Source organism: Anser anser (genome assembly GCF_964211835.1).
Source record: "Anser anser genome assembly, chromosome: 5".
In the NCBI taxonomy this organism is placed as follows: domain Eukaryota; kingdom Metazoa; phylum Chordata; class Aves; order Anseriformes; family Anatidae; genus Anser; species Anser anser.
In genome coordinates, this window is record NC_139725.1 from 23,971,554 (window position 1) to 23,995,719 (window position 24,166).

The 24,166-nt window shown below is 35.3% G+C and overlaps 1 long non-coding RNA gene across 2 annotated transcripts in view; it reads right to left on the reverse strand.

Annotated features, from left to right (window-relative positions):
* Window positions 1-23,688, reverse strand: part of LOC310900467 — a 43,570-nt gene extending 19,882 nt beyond the window's left edge. The window contains exons 1-2 of one of the 2 annotated variants that reach the window (XR_014585145.1): window positions 23,301-23,333; window positions 11,849-11,959 (exon numbers count right to left, since the gene is read on the reverse strand). This is a non-coding gene — a long non-coding RNA (uncharacterized lncRNA). Of the gene's footprint in view, window positions 1-11,848; window positions 11,960-12,679 lie in introns of both variants that reach the window. The other variant, XR_014585146.1, reaches the window with a different exon arrangement.
* Window positions 23,689-24,166: the final 478 nt, after the last annotated feature.

Here is a 24,166-nt window from a genome sequence, read left to right on the forward strand (position 1 = left end):
TGCTCTTCATAGTTAAATAAAAAATACTTCAAGTCCACACCACCACCCCCAAAAATGTTTGGAGTTACATGGAGTTTTAAAACTAAGGAATTATTAAAATAAATCATCAGAAAACATGACTTTGTAAAGTAAGGAATTTTCTTTCATTTAAAGGAGTTGATTTCACTTGGGACTATAGATGTAAAATCATGTAATAGATGAATAGACTCCAGACTAAGACTGAGAATCCCTCTGTGGTATGGGGAGAATAAATCATGTGACCTCCCTTGACAACTGCAGGTCACTGCCTTTCTGTCAGGCATTTCCAGCAGTAACAGGCATAGAATATATTAAGGAAAAAAAAATAAATTGCAACAATACCTAGACTGCTTCTGCCCAGACAATTTTGCAATTCTGTGAAGGAAAGCGCTAACTTATTAAAATAACTTTGTCTAACATGAGACTTTGAAGTGGGATGGTGAAAGAGGAAGAAAGTGGAGCATGTGCAGTGAGAGAGTGGAGAGAATGAAGGAAAGAGAGAAAGAAAGAGAGAGCAAAGGGGAGAGGTAGGGAAAGGGGGAAAGAGAAGGAGGGAGAGAGAGCGAAGAGGAGAGAGAGAGTGAAGGTGAGTGAGAGAGAGTAAAGGGGATGGGGAGAGACTGAAGGGGGGAGAGAGAGAGTGAAGGGAGGAAGAGAGAGAGAATGAAGGTGGGGACGGAGAGAGTAAAATGCGTGGAGAGAGCGAAGGGGGGGAGGAGATATATAGAGAGAGATCTGCCTGGTAGGGAGTGAAAAGAGAAGGAATAAAGCTGTTAAAAAGAAGAGCCCAAATTACAAATAGCATACAGTTATCTTCAAAGGAGGCTAAATTGCATATAAAACTCTAATTTAAAATTATATCTCATTCTTTCAAGTTTTGTCCTCATTTTTGCTATGACTACTGCTAGTACTCAGGTTCCTTCTTTGAGAATTTATTTAGTGCAAAGAAAATTTCATAGGTACCATTCTGTCAGCTGTCACAGCCACTCCAAACATTATTAACCTGTTGCCACCAGAGTGGTGTTCAGCCATAAGTATGTGGCTGTCTGTCTTACAGTGTGCTGATCACTTTGTCTCTCTAGCTGCTTTGTCTGTGACAGCCTGATATCTCTCATAGGGACTGCAGTTGATGCCAGGGTGTAAGCAATGGTAGTGTTCCATGCTACGTCAAATTATAGAACCCAACAAGAAAATGCTATTCAATAAAGTCATTTGGGGGTGGAGAATAAAGACTTTAAAACCTATTTTTGTCCCAAATTGATTTGTATTTTTCTAAATTCAAACTAAATCAAAGGGAAAGTTGTACCTGTTAGACATTGCTCAGTCATGAGCATGTCCTCAAGAGGACGTGGGGGTGAGACTTTTCCATTCTAAGCGCAAGATGGCAATAGTCTCCAATAGAGCTCCAAAAGGAGTCACTGAATAGTGTACTAGTAAGCACACTTACTAGATGGGCAGCAGCAGGAAGTAGCAGTCAGGGGAAAGGAAAGCTTTCTCTTAGATTGGCATTAGCTATTCTTAGAACATGTATATATACTTAAAGTTCATACACCTACATAGCTTGAGATACAGGAATAATGGAACAACTCCATAACCTAATGCAATTCCAGCTCCAACAGAGTAAGAAAGGAATTGCTATAGAAATCAATATTATGAGTTTTAAAACATAGTCTTAAAAGTTCAATTATATTTGACAAAATTTTCATAGAATTTTAGCATCTTTTTGTAGGTGACTGCAACAGGACCCTTCAAAATCACCTCCTTTATGACCTCAAAGTTTTGCTCTTGTGATGTCTTATTTTGACCAAAAACTAGGCATGAGCTACATTTTCCTGTAAGATGATGTTATTTTTGGTTATGTTTATAAAAAATATTGATTTCAAAGTACAAAGCAATCAAGCAGGGGAGGGTGAACTATTTGTTTATAGGCAAGTACTGGAGCAATGGTTTGCATGTTCTGCTTACAGATAAGGCTTATGATAGCACTGCAATATCCAAATGGCAGCAATATTTCTTGTCAGCCATTTTACATTTCTGTAGAAAGAAGAAGATTAAAAGCTACCTCCTGACATCCTTAAGATAGATTGAAGTCTGACTAGGGTCTCAGTAAGGTTCTGGTTTCTGAAAGCTGCATGTATCCCCAGAAAGGGAGAACTGTTCAGAGAGCAATCCTCTGAAGGAAGGCTTTGCTTTCATGAGCTCAGGCAGTATCCCAGCTGCTTTTGTTGCATGAATCAGAAAGCAAAATCTCTTCGGGCTCTAAAGTGCAAGCAGAAACATGGTGTCTCTGGACTGTGTAGAGGTATCACTATGTACTACTTATTTTCTGATACTTAAATCTTTGTCTGGCTTTAAAGAATTTTTCAGGGTATGTAATATTTGAGGTGTTAATTTCCCACAGCTGTGGAAATACCTAAAATCACAGTACACAGTATTCAGCATTCCAGTACAAAATTGGGAAGGTGCTGTTTGTCCACTGAGATAACATGCTTAGGAATTGGTAACGCAAAATGTTACCTTCAAGGTGACATCTTCTATTGAGGGCTTCAAGCCAGAAGCCTTTAAGAATGCACCAGGGCACCATAGACATTGACTGATCTTTGAAGAATCACAGAAGTTTCTAACCTACTCTGCTTGCTAAAGGTTTAAATAATATAGTAATCAGGATCCTTCTGAAAAGCTACATTACTTGAGATATTCACTTGAAATTGAGTAAGGGGTGATAGGATAAACATTTTCAAAATATGGTCTCTGCATTCTGTACAAAAGGCTGATTTGATATATCATGTAAACTTGTTGCCACAACATCAAAGAAAAAGCAGCAGAGTTGTATTCTGACATTCTACTGCAGTATGTATTTCATAGAAATATGCATGCAGTAGTACTGATGTCAATCATTAGACCATGCTCTATGTCCAAAACGTGTCTCCCTTCATTTGCCTCAGCACTAAACAGTTTGAACAAGGAAAGAGAAAACCTGCAAGGCAAGAAGCAGCAGAGGTGATCTGTGCTCCTGATGATGTTACAGAGAGCTGAAGACATCAAGGGGCAGTAGTTTGATTACACTATGACAATTAGGAAAAAAAAAAAAAAAAGGATTTCTTGCTAGATTTTTTTTTTTTTTTTTGTATAACAGTAAATGGGGAAAGATAAATAAGATTTTCTATGGATTTTTTTCCTTTTTATATGTTTTTGCAAATATCAAATATAAACAAACAAATAAAAAAAAAACCTCTTGTCTAGCTGTAACAGAAGGAAGTGTTTCTTTTAATGCAACTTTATTGTTTTCTTGATAGAAGAGAAATGTAACAAACCCATCAAAGAAGGAAAGTTAAGAGATTAAGGATGAATCAAAATTCATCAACAACATTTAGAGAGAAAGAGTAAAAACTAAAGAGATGAAAACTTGAATAGAAAACTTGACACTAGTTGTGAACTAGCATTGCTGAGTGACAACAGTCCATATTTAGCTGTGGATTTGCTTCTTCTTGGATACAAAATTCAGTGACTTCTTTTTCCTGAGCAAGAATCAAGAGAACATATTTTATGAAATCAAGAAATCTTTGAAGGCCTTCTGACAATTTCAAAATCAGCAAGCTTTTAAACTGTGACACCGTATCAATGGATTTTTCTTTAAGGCTTAGTTATTATTATTATTACTATCTTCATTGCATATTAGGGAAAAAATACATCTATAAGCAAGAACAAATCTAGACCTTTAAAAATCAACCTTATTAAAACACCTTTGTGGAATCCAGTTTGCTGGTTTTATTCAGAGTTTACCTTGTGATAATTTATAGGGAGGAGTAATATTCTGTTTGTATCTACTTTATTTTCCTTCCCAATTTCCACGTCACCACAAATTGTGCCTTTACTAAAGTCAATTTATTTTTGCCACTCATGCAAATAATAAGTAACAAATGCACATGGAACAAGAAACCATGCAAATATTTTATTAACAAAGAACCAACTTGTTGAAATGTAAGCTCAATAAACAGAGCAATTTATACTATTTTCAATGTAGCAACTGGTCTTTAAGTGATACACAACAAGAGCAAGCATTTGCAGAGCATAAATGATTCTTGATTCAAAAACAATTCCTCTCCTTCTACCTCTTACACCAAATCTTAACAGAATTGAAAAACAAACAAAAAAACCTCAGATTTTCTGGAATACACCTTCACTTTGTGCAAATCAATGTGATAGACAATTAATACCTTCATTTAGTAAACCTTGTGGGGATTTGTCTCAATTTCTGAAAGAGTAAAATACAATGAGATGTTGTCATCACTGTTAATAAGAAAATTGCTAGAGCAGAAACCCATTCCTTACTCAAAGAAAAAATAACACCAAATGGGAAGACTAAGCTGGGTCAGAGCAAAATACTGCAGTTAATAAAAAGCCTGCAGTTAATATACCGCCCATAGATGCATTTTTCCTAAGGAAAAATTGCAACTTGCAGACTTCAGAAGGAGAAATTATTTTAGAAAGGCAAAGTCGCTTTCCAAACTCACATAGAGTGCATTGAGACCCAGAACTTCACACTACTCAGTTCTGTGGCCAAATATGACAACCTGACTCTTGCAACATGACTCTTTCTTATGTGCAGACAGACTGCGACTGGGAAAAAAAAAAAAAAAAAAAGAAAAAGAAAAAGAAAAAAGAGAGAGAGAGAGAACTTCAAAGGTAAATGAAATTTCCGACTGTGTACGCCAGTTTGTGAAAAAGCTCTGCACTTGCTGGTCATACAAATGACATCTAGGTATTTTTGGTTTTGGAAATCAGGTATGATTTCTACAGTCTTCCAAAACCTGCCACTATCAATTTCAGATAGAGGTTAAATAACTCAAACTCTTCAATGATATTTTCTTTTTTACCTGAATCAGAAAGCAATTTTACATTCAGATCTGCGTCTAATGTTTGAAAGTCTTCTGAAAACCTTTTCCTTCACATTATTGTCAGCATGAAAGACAAAGTCTTCTGAAAACTGGGTCAGGAAATGACATCTCCAATGATAGCCATCTATTTTGGCTCTGATAAGCCCTTTGAGAGGACTTGACCCAGAAGATCAATAAAATGACAAACGACTAAAATGTACAAATCTTTCTTGCTTCTACCCATAGGAGAGTTGTGTCCTTAACAGCCACAGCACTCTGCTCCTTCATAATAAACATTTCACATCTTATCAGGAAAGGGTATCTCACTATCAATGACTGCCCAAAAAATCACTGCAGCTAAAAATGTCTCCAGAAGGCAGTAACTATCTGTGACATACTTAATTTACACTTACAATATTATTAACTGATATTTACAAAACCAGGTTTATTTTGTTCAGTAGAGTTGGTAAACTCCTAGCAAGTTAATAACAATCACCTGATTTTCAGGGTTAACTGAACTGACTAGCCAGTTATCTCCTGATAGCCAGAATAGTCAAGTATTTCATTACTGTTTCATGTTTACTTTCTAGCTAATTTCAATTTCTAATGCTAGAAGACATAAATAGCTCTGTAGAGGTGAAACACTCTAGTATTGTTATTGTTGTTGTTATTATTATTATTTGTTACAATTTCATGTATATCATGATATATTCAGTTATATATTACCTAGTCTGAAGAAAACCGTTTTATAGGCAGATTTAAGGTAATGAGCATTCAACTTTAAAAAACGGTTCTGGTATCCTGTAGTTCCTCAATAATAATATGCTCTTACATTCCAACAGAGAAGGATGGATTATGGGTTTTTCAATTTGCATCAGGCATATTAATTGCAGAGTAGGATTTCCACATAAAATATCAATGTACTGGAACAAACTGTTAATGTACCAGAATATGAACACTTACATTCATTTCTTGAGATTTAAAAGCAATCTTCTTCTTTTTTCATACATCTGAATAGCATGCTTTTTTTTTTTTCCTTTTTTTTTTTTTTTAAGTCTGTTAATGAGAACAACGTAACCAATGTTTTCTTAAAACCTTAATTAGCTTAAGTGTTAATAGTGCTGTACTAGTCATTGTACTGGCAAACAATACAACAAGCCATTAGGGAAAGAAAATAATTTACAGGGTATGGAAAAACTTTTTAGAGCAGCTTTTAAGAAACATGCCATGGAAGATCAACTTTATGTTGTAGCAGCAAGCAAAGAAACATTTAATTCAAGAGGGTTTTTGTTGTTGTTGTTTTTAATTGTGAAAAGACACTCCTAGACTAATAAAAATGTATTTGGAAGTAAAGTTCAGCTGGGAATTTGTTAAGTGATTGTAATGATACAGAATAGGAAGTTTAAGGTTTATATTTTATCTGATTCATTCAAATTGCACACAGAATCCTAGAAATATGTTTTAATAGGTATTAATATCAAAAAAATCTCTGTGCAGAGAGAAAATTTGATTATTTAAAAACAGGTAAGTAAATATTAGATGAAAAAAGTGTTCTTTATGACTGATAACAGTGCAAAAGGGACTTCATGTTGTTTACAACCATTATCTTATTATTTATAAATCTGAACAAGCACATATTTTTCTTCAGTGTCCCATAGTAGACTGACTACACTAGAAATATGCTGTTATCAGGACAAACAAATTCACTTTGAGTTTACACTGTTTTCTTTTATGACTGCTCTATTTCAAACTACTGGTCTTTAATGGGCCTTCAACCTTTTTTATCTTTTCTTAAAAAAAAAAAAAAAACAGCAAATGAATGCAGGTCCTTCCTTTTAAAGCCAAACAGAAAAAGAAAATATTTAAGTTTGCATGCCACAGCTGCAGGCTGTGAATTATCACACTAGGGAAGAGTAGAAATGCCACCCACATAATACAACAAGAGGCCTGATTCATTTTGTGTCTGAAGCAATCATTGTGGACTTACAAAGCCGAAATGAGTTTCCTTTGCAATCTTCATGGGGGAAAAAAATGAGAATATAATCTTTCTAGTTCAAAGCAAAATTCCACTTTTTTATTTATTTCCTAGTTCTCATTTTTATTTCTCTTCCTCAGATCTACTATTTTGCAACTAGCTTGGCTTTACATATAACAGTGAAATTGAATTTGAGATAGGATATAAAGGAGAGCTGCAATATCTTCCTGGCCCTATCAGTCCCACCTGAACTTGTGACAAGTGATTTAGTTAGCGTATAAGAACCATATCCAAGGTACTCTGCAAAGTCTGTTTTTTAGGCTCCCAATAGTTACAGGGCAATCAGAAAACCTTGCTTCCTATCTTGCACACAGAGGGAATTAGTATGCCATCTGTTTAAGATCCCAGTGGAAGCACCTGCCTAGGGTCCTCTGTGAATGTGCAGGACTCTACTCGGTATGCATAGACACTCTTTATATAGCTTCCTACAGATCATCAATAGTGAATAATGAAGAGACTGATATTAAATTCTGCCTTTTAAATTCTTTACTCAAGGCTGCAAGGAGGTCTTGGGATCCTAATGCCTGAATTTTCACTTGAAGAGCTTTAAAATGCTCAGGATCTTTCTTTCAAAAAAAAAAAAAAATCAACTGGATTAATGATTTAAAAGTTCAGCTACTGACAGTAGCTGATGACTGCAGTAAAAATCTATTGGCTGCAGTACTTGTCCAGAAACAATCCTTGTTATTGCCTTAAAATATTCAGACACATACTGTCCATCCCTCCATACAATGCTATATACAATGAATTGCGGTTAGTAGGGCAGAAGGACAGAAGGGAAGAAGGGATGAAGGGGGGAGGTAGAAAGGAGGGTAGCTGATTTGAATTCTCTCTTGAAGAACATGCAATTAAATATACACTTTTTACATCCCCAGTGAGTGTCTTGGACATGAGATTAATATCTCTGTCCTAAAATGAAAATTGCAGGTATATTTTTAACATATGTGAGTAGGTGCACTTTGAAAACACTTCCCAGAGCAGGTCTCAGCTGAGTTGAATAGTTGCATGAACAACTTCAGGATGCTGACCAAACTTGGGACTGGTCAGCATGGATGATGTAGTAGCCTGCTCTGGATAGTGTAAGGATGTGCAAGTGCTTGTCTCTTGATCTGACCCTACAAGTCTTTCTCATAGAAAGTTCATAGATTTCAAATTGTTCCAAGGAAACAAAGATTTAAATTAATTAAAATAAGCTTTACTTTAATTACCTTTTACTAAAAATAGCAAAAATTGGTTAATATTTCAATACTTGATTACAGTAATATTTCTCTGAATTTAAACACAGATTTAAACCCAAATTATATTCTATATGATTCAAAATTTTTACTCACACCTCTATGTACTGAAATTCATTTGTATTTCAGAACTAAGGCTTAGGCCAGTACTTATTCTAAGGGCAGCAGGAATATAGCTCAGAATTGAGTAAACTCCAACAAATTTTGTTGAGATCTGTTCAGTTTTAAAGAGATACAGGTAGTATATTTAATAACCTTAGACACATGCAATGATCTTGTAGTAGCTGTTTTAAGCTTCTGTAAATCAAGACATAAAAATGACAAAACATGTCAGCTCTCCACTCTTTAGCTTAATCAGAAGGCATAGTGTTAGATGTATTTTATTATGAATATTAAAAAGTTATAATCTCTGCGAATCTTGCCAGGCATTGCCTGCATACTCAAACTAACTGGCTTCCTAAACAGAAAGGAACCCTAATGCAGGGAAATAACTGTTCTGAGAGCTTTGGCATGGGCCTCGTTGCTACGGAAACCATTTCTTTGTCTCGACATGTTCAGAGTGGCTGCCTCATTAGACACTGAACCTGATCATCACTTTACACTATGGGAAAAAAAGAAAAAAAAATAGAGAAGAGGAAAAGCTAGCAGGTCTGCAAATCTCTAAGAAAATGCCAGGAATGAATAGGGGTAATCTTAAATAAATCTAGGTGTAATTATATTCATAATTATATTCTGTTGAAAGTAAATTTGCCCAAGTTGCTTTATTCCACATTTAGCTGTAGGTGGAGGAATGAACAATTCTTCTCGTATGTCTTTTACTGAATTAAAAGAAAAAAAAAAGGCCAACTGCTTATGTTTTGTCTTTTTGTATCTTTTAGTTTTAAATATTGAAAAATATGTATTTAATATGGTCATTCAGCTTATTTAACTGCCTGAGACATTGCTTTAGTCTTGCTGCAGCAGGTTTTATTGATGGAGTCAGAAGCATAAAATGGCAGGGAAAAGCCTATAGAGGTGCATTTATTATTCTGATCATAAAGAGGAGTGGTAAAAAAATAGCAAAAGTGTTGAAAATATATAGTGACAAGAGAGTTACTTTATGTTAACTGCTAAGTTTTAATCAAGGTACTAAAACCGGCACCACATAAACATCTGAAATGTGGCAGAACTAGATGCGGTTTTAAGGCATTACTCATTGGTAATACAGCTATGAACCCAAGGTCCCTCTGGAGCTCAGCTCCTGCCCTTGGCTGATGAGAAAATCCTTTGAAAGTGGTCAGAGCTTAACCCCCACCCTCTGTGCTTTATAAATATCAACAAAGGGAAAGGATTTTAGAATCACCATCCTCACAATTCTGTTCTATGATAGGAAAAATGAAATCCAAATCGCAGGTGAAACAGTTAAGAAATGCTTAACTTCTTTATTCATATTTATGAATAAGGAAAGCAACCAAGCTAGAAATTGTTTTTTCTCTTTTGTTTATTTTTGTCAGATGTGAAGGTGAGTAGTTAGGTGTATAAACAAGAGGACACCTGACCAGACAGCCTGACAGATTAACCGGTCATTTTCCATGAGTATAAAGAAATGACACAAACTAGATTTACATGCACTTGCAGACATTTTCCTTCTTAGTAGGTGATAATCTATGCTGAATGTCTGAGTGTTGCCTAAGGAACAATATTAAAATTAAAACTTTTTTTTTTTTTAATAATGCTTTTAACAGAATGAACATTTCCATGGATATCTTTCCCCTCAGTGACAGCATTGTTAAATATGTTTTTTGCAGGTTACAGCTAGAAGAGAAGAGGAAAGAAATGGCAATGTAATCATCAGTCTACTACACAGCAAGAACACATTCTTGCTTTCCTCAGAAACTAGGGTTTTTCAGTTCCATGGCAAAATGCTTTCAAGATTTAATGAAAGATGAGTCGCTACCAAAATAAATAATTTTTCCAAATGGGGACCTGAGGCAGCAAAATTTACTCTAGAATGCTCCTGTAATTACCAGTGTTTTGCTTTCTACACAGCACCCTATTAAACAGAATTACACATAGAGGAGAACTAGATGGAGATATTTAAAATCAATATACAAGGCAAGAAGAAGTAGTTAGAAAGGTACAAGGATATTGTTTGAAGTAGGCCAGATGCAAGATTTGAAGCAATTGTTCTTTGAACACTTGACTTAATAACAACTTTTGGTAAATACAGAGGAAGTAAATGGCTCCTCTTGGCCTCTATTTTGAGCAAACACAGACAAGGACACCAAGGTTTGAAGAAGAAGATTAAAAAATACTGCCTGAATGTTAATGCATGAATGTGTGAGTGCCAGTGTCTGTGAGAAAAAGTAATTAATTAGAAGATACAGGTATAACTGGGTAGCAGTTATTATAATCACTTTTTGTTATGACAGTTCAGCTGAATGGGGCTGAGAGTTTTAGGACTTCAGTATGAGACACATTTCAGAGTCCCATTCATGTTCTGAGATGTCAAATACCATTTTTTTTTCTTGAATTACTCTCTACTGACATCATTTCTTGATTGCATTTCTCTACTGACATAATTTCTTGATTGTATTAACAGATCTAAAATGTAAAATTTTTTCTCAATTTTTTGTAGAGAAGTTCAGAGAGAAAATTGAAGATATTTGAGTTACTTGCCGATCTCTCAATGTAGACAAAGAAAAAACATTTAAGAAAACGTGTGCTTCTTAGTCTGAAATGTTTTACACAAGTAAGGTACATTTTCTTACACAAAAATATAAAGAAAGGATGTTCAAATATAACTTTTGATCCAGCATAATTTTTAAGCTTATATGTTAATTTTATCCTTACCATGAATTATTTGGGAATTTTTAATTGCTAAAAACTGCACAAGTTGCTCTGCTGTTGTGGATCAGGTCCTCACCTTTAAGAAGGAAAAACTTCTACCTATACATTTAAAATTTGGTAAAATTTCTACAGAAAATGTATTTATCAGTGTATAGAAAATAATATACATTGTTTTTAATGTTCCAAACTATGCAATGTACCTAATAGTTCACATTCCTTTATTTTTTCATAAAGTGTTGTGAGACCCAAGGAAAGAATCTTATCAAAATTTAAGCACATTAATTATTTTGCACCTAATATGCAAGCTCTGGGGCAGAAATAGATGCACAATCACCATCATAGCTAAATCAGAAACTTCCAGAGCTGAAAATATAAGCAGTACTGGTTGGATGTAGAAGACCGTGAAAGAAATAAAAGGCACTTGTACAGACTGTAGAAATCTTCAAAGTCTCCAAGCATAAGTTCTTATATAGTCCCAGAGACCTCAAACTGATGCCTGAGCATGCAAGTCAGCCTTTCAGTATGACAGTCAGAAAGCATGCACCAAAAGATCTGGACCTTTTACAGTGATGTAGGTCAAAAACTCCTTGGTGTTATCATGCCGTGTGCATCTTGCTCTCTGGTCTTAGCCTACCTCCAAGGCCACTGCAAGAAAGAAAGCAGTAGGCAGCTTCATCTTTATCCTTTTGTTTTTAACATGTGATGGATATCACCCCCTGGATAGCCAACTAGAAGCACTGATTGCACACAGTGATGTAATTCCTAGCTCTTGCATAGTGCACATGCAGGACTGGGAATAGCATTGTTTAGGGTATATGCAGAGGTGGCACAGAAGAAAGGTACAGGTCTCTCACCTGAGTTCATGTTATCAGAACATGATGAGTGCCCAAGTTTATTTTCTGTGTTTCTTTCTCCTTTTGGAAATACATCTTTAAAGGTCCATGCATATCTTCCTGCTGTGGTACCTGAATTTAGAGGCACAGTCAGTGGAGTGAATCTTAAAGTTTTCATTTGATTTACTAGAAAATTACATTCTCTTGTCTCTCTGTTCTGTTTCTCCATTTGGTGATATAATAATAAAAATAATTGCTCAGAGCTGGAAAGAGAAATAAGAAGCATAAACTATAATGTGGGCTGCCAAATGCCAATTTTCTTAACAACGCTCCAGATTTACACCCTTTGGACCCTTTGTAACTTCACCTTAAAAAGAAATTATCAACTTTAAAAGAAATTATTATTATCAGCCAGATGATATTACTAAACACCATATTGTCACTGCAAAATGAAGACTGCTCACTGTTTTCACAGAGATTTGATAATGGCAGAGTTATAAAAGTACCCTTTCTAAATGCAAGCCCTGGAATATAGTGTCAGTGAAGTTTAACTGCAGTTCTTGTCTCATCATAACATACATTGCAAACCTAGAATACACATAAATGTTTATTTTTAATTTTTATTTCCTGTTTCACTGTGATTTAGCTTTTGAAATTCTCTCTGAAACAATAGAATTGCATGTATATTTGTGAGTGGTATTTCAGGTGTAGTCAAAAGTATTTGAAATTATGCAAAGATGTACTTTCCCTTCTGAATACGAAATTTTAGCAGTACATGCATTGACATTGCAGAGGAAACAAACAAACTAACAAGCAAATAAATAAATAAATAACCTGTTGGTAGCAACCTACCATTATCAGTCCTATTCCCAGTCATACTGAGGCAGAAAGCAGCTGTGACACTTCTGTGACTGCTCCAGCCCACTGTAAACAGGAGGTGGCAGTTCTAGTCTTTGATCCCATATGCTGCAGTGTTATAAAACGGCAGTAACTAACTGGGGAAGACATTTCCACAATACGCAAACTAAATAACCTTTCTAAGGCTAGCCAGAGCTGCTTCCTTTTAATCCCTTTTTGCAGGAGGCTAAAAAGTGTTACAGAAAGAAAAAATAAATAAAGAAAGAAAAAATATAGAGCAGCTTTCTGACAGCTCAGTATTGGTAGTGTGATAAAGACTCCAGAGCTCTCTGTTCTGTAACCAAGGCTTTTTTTTTTTTTTTTTTTTTTCTCCCCAGTGTGCTACCACATAAAAATTGTATTTTTAGGGCTTTTGTGGAAATATAATCCTCTTCATTCATCTCATCCTCTCCTCTCTAATATTCTCAAAAAAGTTTTATTATCACCAAAAATGTTGTTTATTCTATAATACTGAAATTCCACTTAAACATAATGTAATACATCCTCACCCCAATATATAACGGTGAAAGCTGAGAGGAGTGGATCCAAAATCTGACACAGTTTGCACAACAGGTCATTATTTTTGGAATTTCTGTTGCCTTCTGAAGATGCCCCTCATTTGTTATAAATATATTCCTTTTATCATTAAAGCAACTTTGAGAAGGAACCTCTCCTACCTGCTCTAGGTATGGAAATGAGAGAACCTCAAACCAAGATGTTAAACAAACTATGACAATAAAGAACAGCAGTGAAGTAGAGCCACTCTGAAAGTCTTTAAGCCCAGGAAAACATGGAGCAGAACATTGTGAAGGAGACAGTCTGTTATCTGAGAGAAATAACACAAGTAAGCATTGTATTTACTATTTTTAAATCCAGCTCCATGTGTGATCATGAAGCATGTCAGGAATTACAGCACAGACATATTGCACAACTACATTAAGAAGGAGGTCTAGATACAACTGCCTAGAGGATGTCTACATACTAGGTGGAGGTGAGAACTACTTTAAACACTTGGCATTCCAAATCATGCAGGGTAGCAAATATATGCAAGGTGCTAGTCTCCATCACACAGAATCACACAGAGTCATGAGGCTAAATAATGTAATTGACAAGCTATAGCACTTCTTAGTAAGAGGTTGGGAATGCTTCATTATATTTTTTTATTATTATTATTATTATTATTTTTTAGCTTTCTGATATTCTGTATTCATCATCCCTGCAAGTAACTTCTCTCAGAGCTGAATGACTGCTTTGTACCATGGAGTGTGAAACTAGGACATAATGTCATGTCAAAATATCCTACTTTTCTCATCCTGTCATCCACTGGGAACTCCAGTAGTCAGAGATTCAGAAGTGTACATTAATCTTCACAGGGTTATACAGGACATCTCTAACTGAATTCCCTTACATCCTCAAAATCAAGTATGTTCAATTGTAGGAAGATAAGACAAAAGTCTGATATTGTTAATCAGACAGGCATGTACTCTGACATGTTTCACAATAGATGGAGAATCTGGATCACATATTGTAGCTGTGAAGGAGAATGCGAGTGATAAGACCAGCACTGAACTGAGGAAGAAAACGGGTTCTAATTGTGGAATTATTGAGAAGGCAGGAAATTAGTATAGAGGTATTGACACAAACCATTCTTCAAGGATCTTTCTAAGAGATTTGGAAAGCACTTTAAGGATTTGCATACAATAAAACTCTTACAGTTTAATTACTGTGTACCAGCTGAGCCATGATAACAGTTCCCAAGGGGGGGACTTGGACATTTGGGCAAAATAAAATGCAGAACAGTCCTTACTCTTTATTTTCTAACCTAGCTATGTTTAATTACATTGTATTTACTGAGTACTAGAGGAGCATAGATGAACAGTTGTGTTTTTTTCTGACAGTACCTCAGACTGTGTTAATCTATATTTCCTTGGGCTATTTCCTGAAAAAAAAAAAAAAAAGAGTAGTACAGTGGGGTAAAATCAGCACTGAATATCCAGATTTAAGGGGACATCTGGCAAACCAAACTTCTCACACAAGAGGAGATCTCAGAATAAGAACTAAGAGGCTGTGAAAAGAGTCACAGATGTTCCGGGTATGAAATGGAAAAAAAGAGTACAATTTATGCTCCTAAACTTCTGTTCTAAGCAGGGGTAGGTGCCTCTTGCCTGCCACAAAACCTACTTTTAGGGTTTGAATTTTCTTACACTGAGACATTTTCACTTTGTCTCCCTCCATCCATGAAAAATAAGAGCTAACTGCAACTGCACCTACTCACAAGGAAAAATATTTACTTGCCACATGGAAGAGATTTAGAGCCAAATCTTGAATTCCATTTTGCTGTGCATATGCAAATCCCAGGTGTCTTGGGGCATCCTGAAGTAAGTCTTCTTCCCAGTGACTGCTGAAAATTGTATCACTTTTCCATATGTATCCCAAGTACACTGTGACTAGAATCTCCCTGAATTGTCTCTGTTGCATACCCCTGACAAGTGTCATGAGAGTAAAATATAGTCTTTTTCTTCCTCTTTCACACACTGATATTCTTTTATGCAATAAAGGAAGGTCTATCTTTGAGAATCATTCACCTCACAGGACAGGTTAGCATTTGGGACACCAGGACTCAGATTCCTCTTGCTGCACAAGCAACAGAGCCTGGTCTCACACAAGGCTTGCGGTGGCATCCAGGCACCTAGACTGAGTAGCTGAGCAGACTTATGCAGCCCAGCACTGCTGCAAAGAGGGGAAGGAGTTGTCTATTTTAGGAATTATATTTTGAGTGTTTTGAGGTATAACAGTGGTTATGATAGTTAGGTAGCTTTGTAGATGTCCCTTAAAAGGAAGACAAATGAAACACTCATAATGGAAACAGGCTGACAGAGTGGAGGGAGGTTCTACAACCTCTCTGGGCAAAGAGTAAATAACTTGATTATTTGTCTTTGAACCCTGTCATACAAACTTAAAATGTCTATGAATTATGATGGAAAGGAGAGCATTTAATAGAATTTAACGTTAATGAAGGAAGTCAGAAGACATTTTAACATTAGGGGAACAGCATAAGAGTTATCCAGTCGGGCATAAATTCACTGCTAGAGATGGACTTTGACATCTTACTGTCATGGAATGTTTTGAGTACTTTCATTAAAAGAACAATTCAACAAGAGGCATCTTAATACAGTCTAATTGAGAAAAATGTCAGTTATAAAATCACAGTTTCTGGAATCACAAAATCAGTACTCACAAAAGTGTGAAAAACACTAAACAGAAAAAGAAAGGTAGAAAAGAATTCAATAAGGTGAATTCTACATTAAAGGTTGGATAAACTCACTGAAAACAGTATGGAATTTGTTTCTAAATGAGCAACTGAAGTCATCCACCAGTGGCTTTACACGGAAAGAGGGCAGTTTTAGATTAAGCATAAGGAAGAAATTATTTACTGTGTGGGTGGTTGAGCACTGGAGCAGGTTGCTCAGCAAAGTGGCTGTCCCACTCCTGGAAGTGTTCAAGTCCAGGTTGGATGGGGCTTTAACAACCTGGTCTAGTGGGAGTTGTCCCTGCCTATGGCAGGGGATTCAGAACTGGATGGTCTTTAAGGTCGTCTTAAACCCTTCCAACACAATCCATGAATCTATGATTCTGTCTTTTTATCATCTCACTCTTTGTAAAATGTAACTGATTTTTTTTTCTATGATTTTCTTCTAAATGTTAGATATGAAAGTTTCTGTCACAGTTTACACATTGGCAGAGGTTCCTCCTGGAATTTCTTACACAGTAAGCAGATTTGTCCAAAAAGTTATCTGAAACATTTTCTTCTAGAAAAACATTATTTTTTTTTACCTAAACCTCACAGGTATATAGATGCATATTCTCCTCCACTGACTTTTTAGTCTTGCCACTTGCATCTTTCTCACTTACATCATGTGCTTTGCTTCATGAGTATTAAACTGTGTCGTTAGTTGTGACTCATCACTACAGGCATAATCATATCAGCTCCTGCTCAGTGTTCTCTACTTTCATTTAAATATAAAAACTTTGAGTGCTGCTAAGTGATCAAATATGCTTTATTCCCAGGAAATTGTAATAAAAGTTAAAATTCCTATCCGTGCTTCTATCAAGGGAGGAAAAAAATACTTGTTTGTTTTGGTTTTCCTCTCAAATGTTCATGTCATTTCTAACTGTTTTAACTTCTTTCTTTCTTTCTTATGAAGGACTTATTATGAATTGTTTCGCTAAATAAACTGGACTCTGATCTGAGTAAAATTAGCCTAGAATTTTAACCAACTTAATGATAAAATGGATTTTTTAAGCATATGAGACTTTCTTCATTCAAGTTATTGGCTTTTCTGTTTAAAAACAAATTAACAGATATGAATTTTGTGATAAAACAAGCAAGACTAAAACCTGCAAGAGTCTGCAGACTGGCATTAGCATAGATGTAGTATTGGTAGTACTTATATCCCTTTTAAAAAATAATAAGAAAGGAGACCAAATCTTTAGTGGTATGTCTGTTTTCTTTAACCATTAATCACTAGAACAAAAACCTCATAAATATGGTGACAGACACAGAGTAATTCTTATATTTCAGAAAAGGTCAATCAAAAATAGATATGGTAAAAATCCAGTCAGTAAATAATCTTATAAGGCTAAAAACATTGCACTCATTCTTTTCAAGTCACTCATTAGTCATCTACAGTGCCCTCAATGACGTTTTTAACATATTATTTCAAAGTCCTTTCTTTATTATTGAGAAGGGAAATATTTTTAGCTCGCAAAGCTCCATCTGTAGTCGAGGTCTGGTTCACCATAAATGAACAATTTCCCAGTGGACAAGAAACTGCTGTGACAGGCACATTAATAATACCTCTGAACATCTACTGCTCCATTTTGTTTTTTGAAGAGACTTACAATTTTATAAAGAAATATTGGATGAACAAAAAGCAGGAGGCAAAAGGAGGTAGGAAAGGTTATTTTGTGGCTAACTCAGGTTGAATTATTGATTATTAACATTTCATCTTTTAAATTACTGTTTAAAATTACAATCCTAAACCCATATTTTCAGTTTTAGTAGAAGGAGCTGCATTTTTCTATCACAGGTCATTCATTTAAGGGAAAAATTTCTGGAGAGGTTTAAATGACTTAGGTATTACATTGCATTTGAAAGACACTAGAAACCTGTCAGGCTTTTTCTAAAATCCCTGGAAATGGCTTAGATGCCCATGTAACTCTTAAAATTACCTCCTCTCTTTCATCCCCTGCACACATACATGCACAGACATAGACACACACACATATGCTGCCCTCAGTCTTCAACAAGAATTAAGTCTAACATAAGCATCTAATATAGAAAATTTGTACCTTATGAATGTTAAGTTCAGAGTCTTTCACCCTGGATTTCTACAACTATTAAATATATTGTAATAAATGACTGAGATCCATGCCTTTCTATAATCTAAGAATTTAAAAATCTGAATATTGATAAACTTTTAAAGGACTTAAGTCACAGAATCTTTTTTTTTCAAAAATGTGTCCATCTTTGAGTAGTCTGTCCCACTGAAAGTTACAATTTGGCTGTAATATTATTCATAGGATGTATTTGATCTATTCATACAGGAGATCTGCTCTTCCTCTGTTTGACTGCAATTTTATGAGAACTATAATGACAAATATCAAAATATAAATGATTAATAAATCAGTTATGCAGTTTCAGAAAAATGATATTCTCAGTGTAATAATAAAAAGGAGGAAAGAAAGTTTTCAGTTGAGAATATAGAGGTTGAAAATAAGGATAAATAATTTGTTAAATGTCAAATTAATTTGCTAATCTTTGTAACAATTTGCTAATCTTTGTAACAAATAAAGGGAGAAATACAGAGAATTCAGAGAAAACAAGAATGCTCAAAGGCATGGAAGAATAATAAATGAAAAGAATGTTTTTTTGTCTTTTTTTTTTTTTGAATATATGTAAAATAATGAAGGATCAAAACAACGTGGATGAAGAAGCATCTCCTGTTCCAGTTCTACAACATGAGAAAAAAAGAGATAATTACATGGTGAAAGGCTTGAAATAGAATGATATTTTGCTTCATAAAATATGGGAGGTGAAGAAACGTGGAACAGTAAAATGAAGACTGGACAAGTAGTTTTCAGCGTAGATCAGTGTGGCCATCCTAAACAAAACAGTCTGGGTGAAAGAGATATCCTGGCCCACCCTGTTCTAGGACAACGTATTCATGTAGTGAGTCTCTCATGAGCCTAGTCTACCTTAGGCTAAATACAGCGACACAGAGATACTTCTTGTTGGTGATGTATAGATAAAACTCTTCATGAGACTGCACTGTAAAGGAAGCTTGTATCTCACAGCTTGACAAGATTTAGTTTTGCCATCTGTCCAGGGGGAAGTTAATCCAATTCAGATCAGGACAGAAAGAATTACAACTTTTTTGGTGTTCTATTTCTCTTATGAAACTATGTAAACCCTTGTTGTGCAACTATTTTTGAGTCAGGGTAACTGGTAGAAGAAGCTACAAACATGGAAAGAGATGTGGTAATACATAACATGTTATGCTGGTGGCAGCATTTTGGAAATATTCCTATGACTGACATTTCTAATTAGCAGCAACTAATTTTTTTTTTTTTTTTTTCCTGATGTATTTGGAGGAGAAAACAGTTTCGTATTTGGTGATCATTTCTCTCTTTCTACAAATGTTGATCTGAAAACTGGTATTCAGACCTTAGTACAGTCAGAATTTAGAAATTTCTTCCCTGCTATTATCCAGTTACACTCAGTGAAATAAAACTCTAAGAAATATTTTTTAAAGTCTCCAACTATAACAGCATACCTGCACACTATTTAAAGGTATGCAGAAGGTCAAAAAACAGGTTTAGTTCCAATGTGAATCTTGTGTGTATTGTCTAGAGCTTTTAAAAGAACCATTAACACCTGCTGTCTTAAGTAGAGAAATAGACTCACTCTGTAAATTCAGTTTAGAAACAGGATAAAATAAGTTTGTCATGACTGACATGGAGGAGCACCAGCAACTAGACCTGACTACATATATGTGGGATAAAAAAATTTTTAGTTGTCAGCTCAGCCATAGTAACCATCCACATACACCTGTTGAGTCCACTCCAGCTGTGGAGTAGGTATCTTTCTCTGAAGTTTAGGAACACTACCACAAATAATTAATTCATTACTGAGAACTGACTTCACAACAGTTTAATTAAGATTGCAGATCAGCCTCAGGGCTGACTATTATTATGGTATAGATAATAATTTAAAAGTCGAAATAAGACTGATCTGGACATCCTAGATTAGTCACTTGGAAAAATTGTTTTCACATCTATTAAAAAGGATCACCTTTATCATAGTATTTGAAAATCTTGGTTTTTTTTCCTGGCATCATGCATGGAGCAAAGGTATTTTATATATATGAACGGTCTTCAGAAAGAGGCCCTGAGCGGCTGAGATCTATAAACATAACTTGCACTTCTCAGTAACTAAATAGTGTACTAACAACTCAAAGAAACGCAGAAAGTGCAAGACAAAATCAAGGTGGCTAGCCACAGCGCTCAGTTGAGTGCATTATTTAATCTTCTGATTCTAAAGTTAAACTGCCAATGTGTAAACCACTAAATACATGACAGAATGATTAAGCATTCTGATCTTAGAAAATGGGTCTGAATCAGCCAAAAATAGAAAGCAATTGGACTGAGTATGAAAATAACTCTTTCACTGTAACTATCACTAACAGTGAACGAGCATTTCCAGCAGTAAGAAAGCAAACTAGCAGTTATTCTCCAATCCCTGTTCACTCTGGAGGGTCTGAATGGGAAGTGCCCTTTCCCACTAGATGATTGAAAATAGCAGGTGATGAGACAAGGGTTTGCTGTGAAAGAGCAATAAAATACAAACTTACAGGAAAGTGAGCCGTTCTGTTTCCACTAGTTCTGTTGTTTTCATTTGTTTCTGAAGCTTGATTACTTGGGTACAGCAAAGAAACAATTCCCATGAGCTATTTTCTCATTTTGAGAACAGAAAGGAGTAATATCAAGTGGTCCAAGGAAGCAAGGGTGACTAAGTCTGGGATTTGTGAGGCTTAATGTTTCTTGAAACCTGATAGGATCAGGTCCTTTCTGAGGAAACACTCCATGGCATTCAGAATCTATCTGATGCATTTAGCAAGAAAGCTTGCAATAGATTTATTACCTTTAAAGAAGTCTGTAAAATAAAAGAATGGCTTATTCTATTCTGCCTCCCATGTCATTCACAAATTTAGAAGCCAAATTGCAGTTACAGAAACTTTATTAATGAATATACCTGAGTAAGGATTAAAAACAAACCAAAACACAACAAAAGTAAAACTAAACCAAACCAAACCAAACCATATCAAACTTTCTTGTCTTTTAGGTCGTACATTGACCTGACCTGGCTATTAGAATAAATAGTCCTTCCACTTGTACACAAAGCAGATATTCCCTGCAAATTACTAAAATAAAAGCTGAGCCGCACACTCTTGTTTTACAAAGTTGCATTCTAGAGCAAATCTTTAATCAAAGGCTGTTCTTGTCCTGTATGATTTTTTTCTCAAAAGAACTTTAAATTAATTATTTTTTTCCCTATTTTCTTCCCCTTCATGCACACAGGAAGTGATGAATCTGCACATTTATAACATCCATTTAGTGTTAGATAACAATCCTAACATCATTAAATTTCCTGAAAAGGAACCCTACATTTTGTATTACTGGAAAATTAGAAACTTTACTGAATATTATCTAAACATATATTATTGCAAATGGTGAAGGAAAGACAACATGACAGTTTCTTTAACATCAAAAAACTAGTTATTTTTAGAAAGACAGTTTAGTAGTGTTTTGTTTTTGGTATTGTTAACGTATTCATTAAAATATGAGCATGCCAAGGAATAGAATTTAATTAGCTTAAGGTATGAAGAACACATGCATTTATAAGTTTTGACCTGTACTTGCATCTGTTTGAAAACCTGTAGACATGCAGGACTGGGCATGTATCTGCGTACTTGCAATATAAAAATCACTCTATAGACTGTTAAACATCTGCCTTTAATTTCATAGGGATCACATTCCAAGGACATTCAGCCAATAATCTGTATATAAAGCTTTGATCATCTCCCTGATCAGGCTAGCTTTACTATTGATTCCTTACTATAATTTATTTAACATAAAAGCTGTTACATAAGGTGGTTCAAGTTGCTTAATGAGCTAACCGATTAGGGAAAAATGAATTTGAGATCACTTTGAACACACTTTAATTTTCCCAGAGAACCAAAATTTATGAGGTTTGGGGTCCTTGAGGAAAAGAGAAGAGTACAGTTCTTTAATTAATAGGATATTTGGGTAGAAAAGTTATTCACTACTGAACAACTTTGATTTTTTTTTTTTTCATGGAACTGGAACATAAAATGAGTCTATTCTCTGCCTTTAGTAATGCCCTTGACACTTTGCAGAATTTACCCCATGGCAGATTGAAAACTTCTCACACTAACACAAACTAAACTCCAATTGTTCATTATTTTTACTATAGGGTCAGAACAGAACAACTAATCTAAGTTATGGAGAAAAGGGTAAAACAGAGAAGATGGTCTTAAAGGTATAAAAGGAAAGTTTGCTTATGGCAAGCTGAATTACATCCATTTCTACATGCATTTTGGCCCTTATTAGATTTTGCAACACTTTTGCACCTGAATGCATTCATGTACAATAATTTTTGATCTCTAACAAAGTAAATGAGGTCACAGCTGAAACTTCACAAGAGATGATAAGTAAGGGTGTTATGCAAAAATATTTGGAAATAAACATTTCATAAAAGGGCTTTTGAGTTTTTCAAAACAGTTTGAGTGGCTTAGATTTCATTTTGTTATTCCTTTGTCAAATATGTGTACAATACTGTTTTAATAATGAACCTTCTCCCCTGGTTTCCACATTTTCAGATCATAAACTCTCTCTGTCTTTACCATTTAGACTTGTGTAATATGCAGTTCTTTCACAGCCAATGATCTAGTCAGTTAAGGCAGATTCAGGAAGAAAAAAATATCTTTAAATGGAAATATTGCCAATATTCAGTACCCTAAGGCTTGAAAACTTTTATGTTCATACTCAAAATCCCAAATTAATCAGAGGGGACATGCATGATACTTTGTTACTGTGGAATAAAAGTTGTAGAAAATAGCCCATGTTTATTTTTAGTTTTAAGTGCCATTACCATGAATATGACACAATGTAGACAACAGGGGAAAAATGGAAATAAAAACAAGCTTGAAAATTAAGTGCATTTTTTAATATTCTCATCTCTTCACTGTTAATTTGTAAGAAAAGTCGTTGTGGTTTAACCCGGCTGGCAGCTAAACACCACACAGCCGTTCGCTCACCCTCCCCCCTCCCTCTCTGGGATGGGGGAGAGAAACGGGAAAGTGAAGCCTATGAGTTGAGATAAAGACAGTTTATTAAGACAGGAATATAATAATAACAATAATAATAATAGTGATAATGATAATAGTATTAATAATGTGTAAGAAAACAAGTGATGCACAATGCAATTGCTCACCACCCGCTGACCGATGCCCAGCCTATCCCCGAGCAGCCGGCCCCCCACCCCGACCAGCCACCCCTATATATTGTTTAGCATGACGTCAGATGGTATGGAATACCCCTTTGGCCAGTTTGGGTCAGCTGTCCTGGGTCTGTCCCCTCCCAGCTCCTGCTGCACCCCCAGCCTGCTCGCTGGCAGGACAGAGCGAGAAGCTGAAAAGTCCTTGGCCTGGTGTAAACACTGCTCTGCAACAATTAAAACATCAGCATGTTATCAGCGCTCTTCTCATCCTAATCCAAAACATAGCACCCTTCCAGCTACTATGAGGGAAAATTAACTCTGTCCTAACTGGAACCAGGACAAAAGTATAACTAGGTTAACTTTTCTTCACATTCCCCTCACAAGAGTAGGAATGATCTACCTTTGAACACACACACACATATATATATATATTTATTTCTCAAGCTTTTAAATATTTTTTTTTTCAATCTTTAAAATATCTTAACTAACAGTAAACAGTATATATTGAAGTTACTGTGGAATTATAATTACCACTGCCTGGGTTCTTCAAAAAAGGCCTGTGAGCTGTTTAAATATCATTTAAAAGACAATACAGATTCGAACCCCTGAATGCCATTTTTACCAATGAAAATATCTCTGGAGCAAATCTTGAATTTCAAGTGGAAAAAACCAAAATATACCTTTAGGACAATATTTCATGTGGTCAGTTAGTTGCACTCTGTTCCTTCAAAAAAAATACCCTAATTCACCACTGAAGCCTTGCCAAGCTTTTGCAATTTAGAAGAATTAAATATAAAATCCAAAATATTTCATTATATTCTGTGGCTTTCACAAGAGGGACTTTAATCTTAATGAAATGC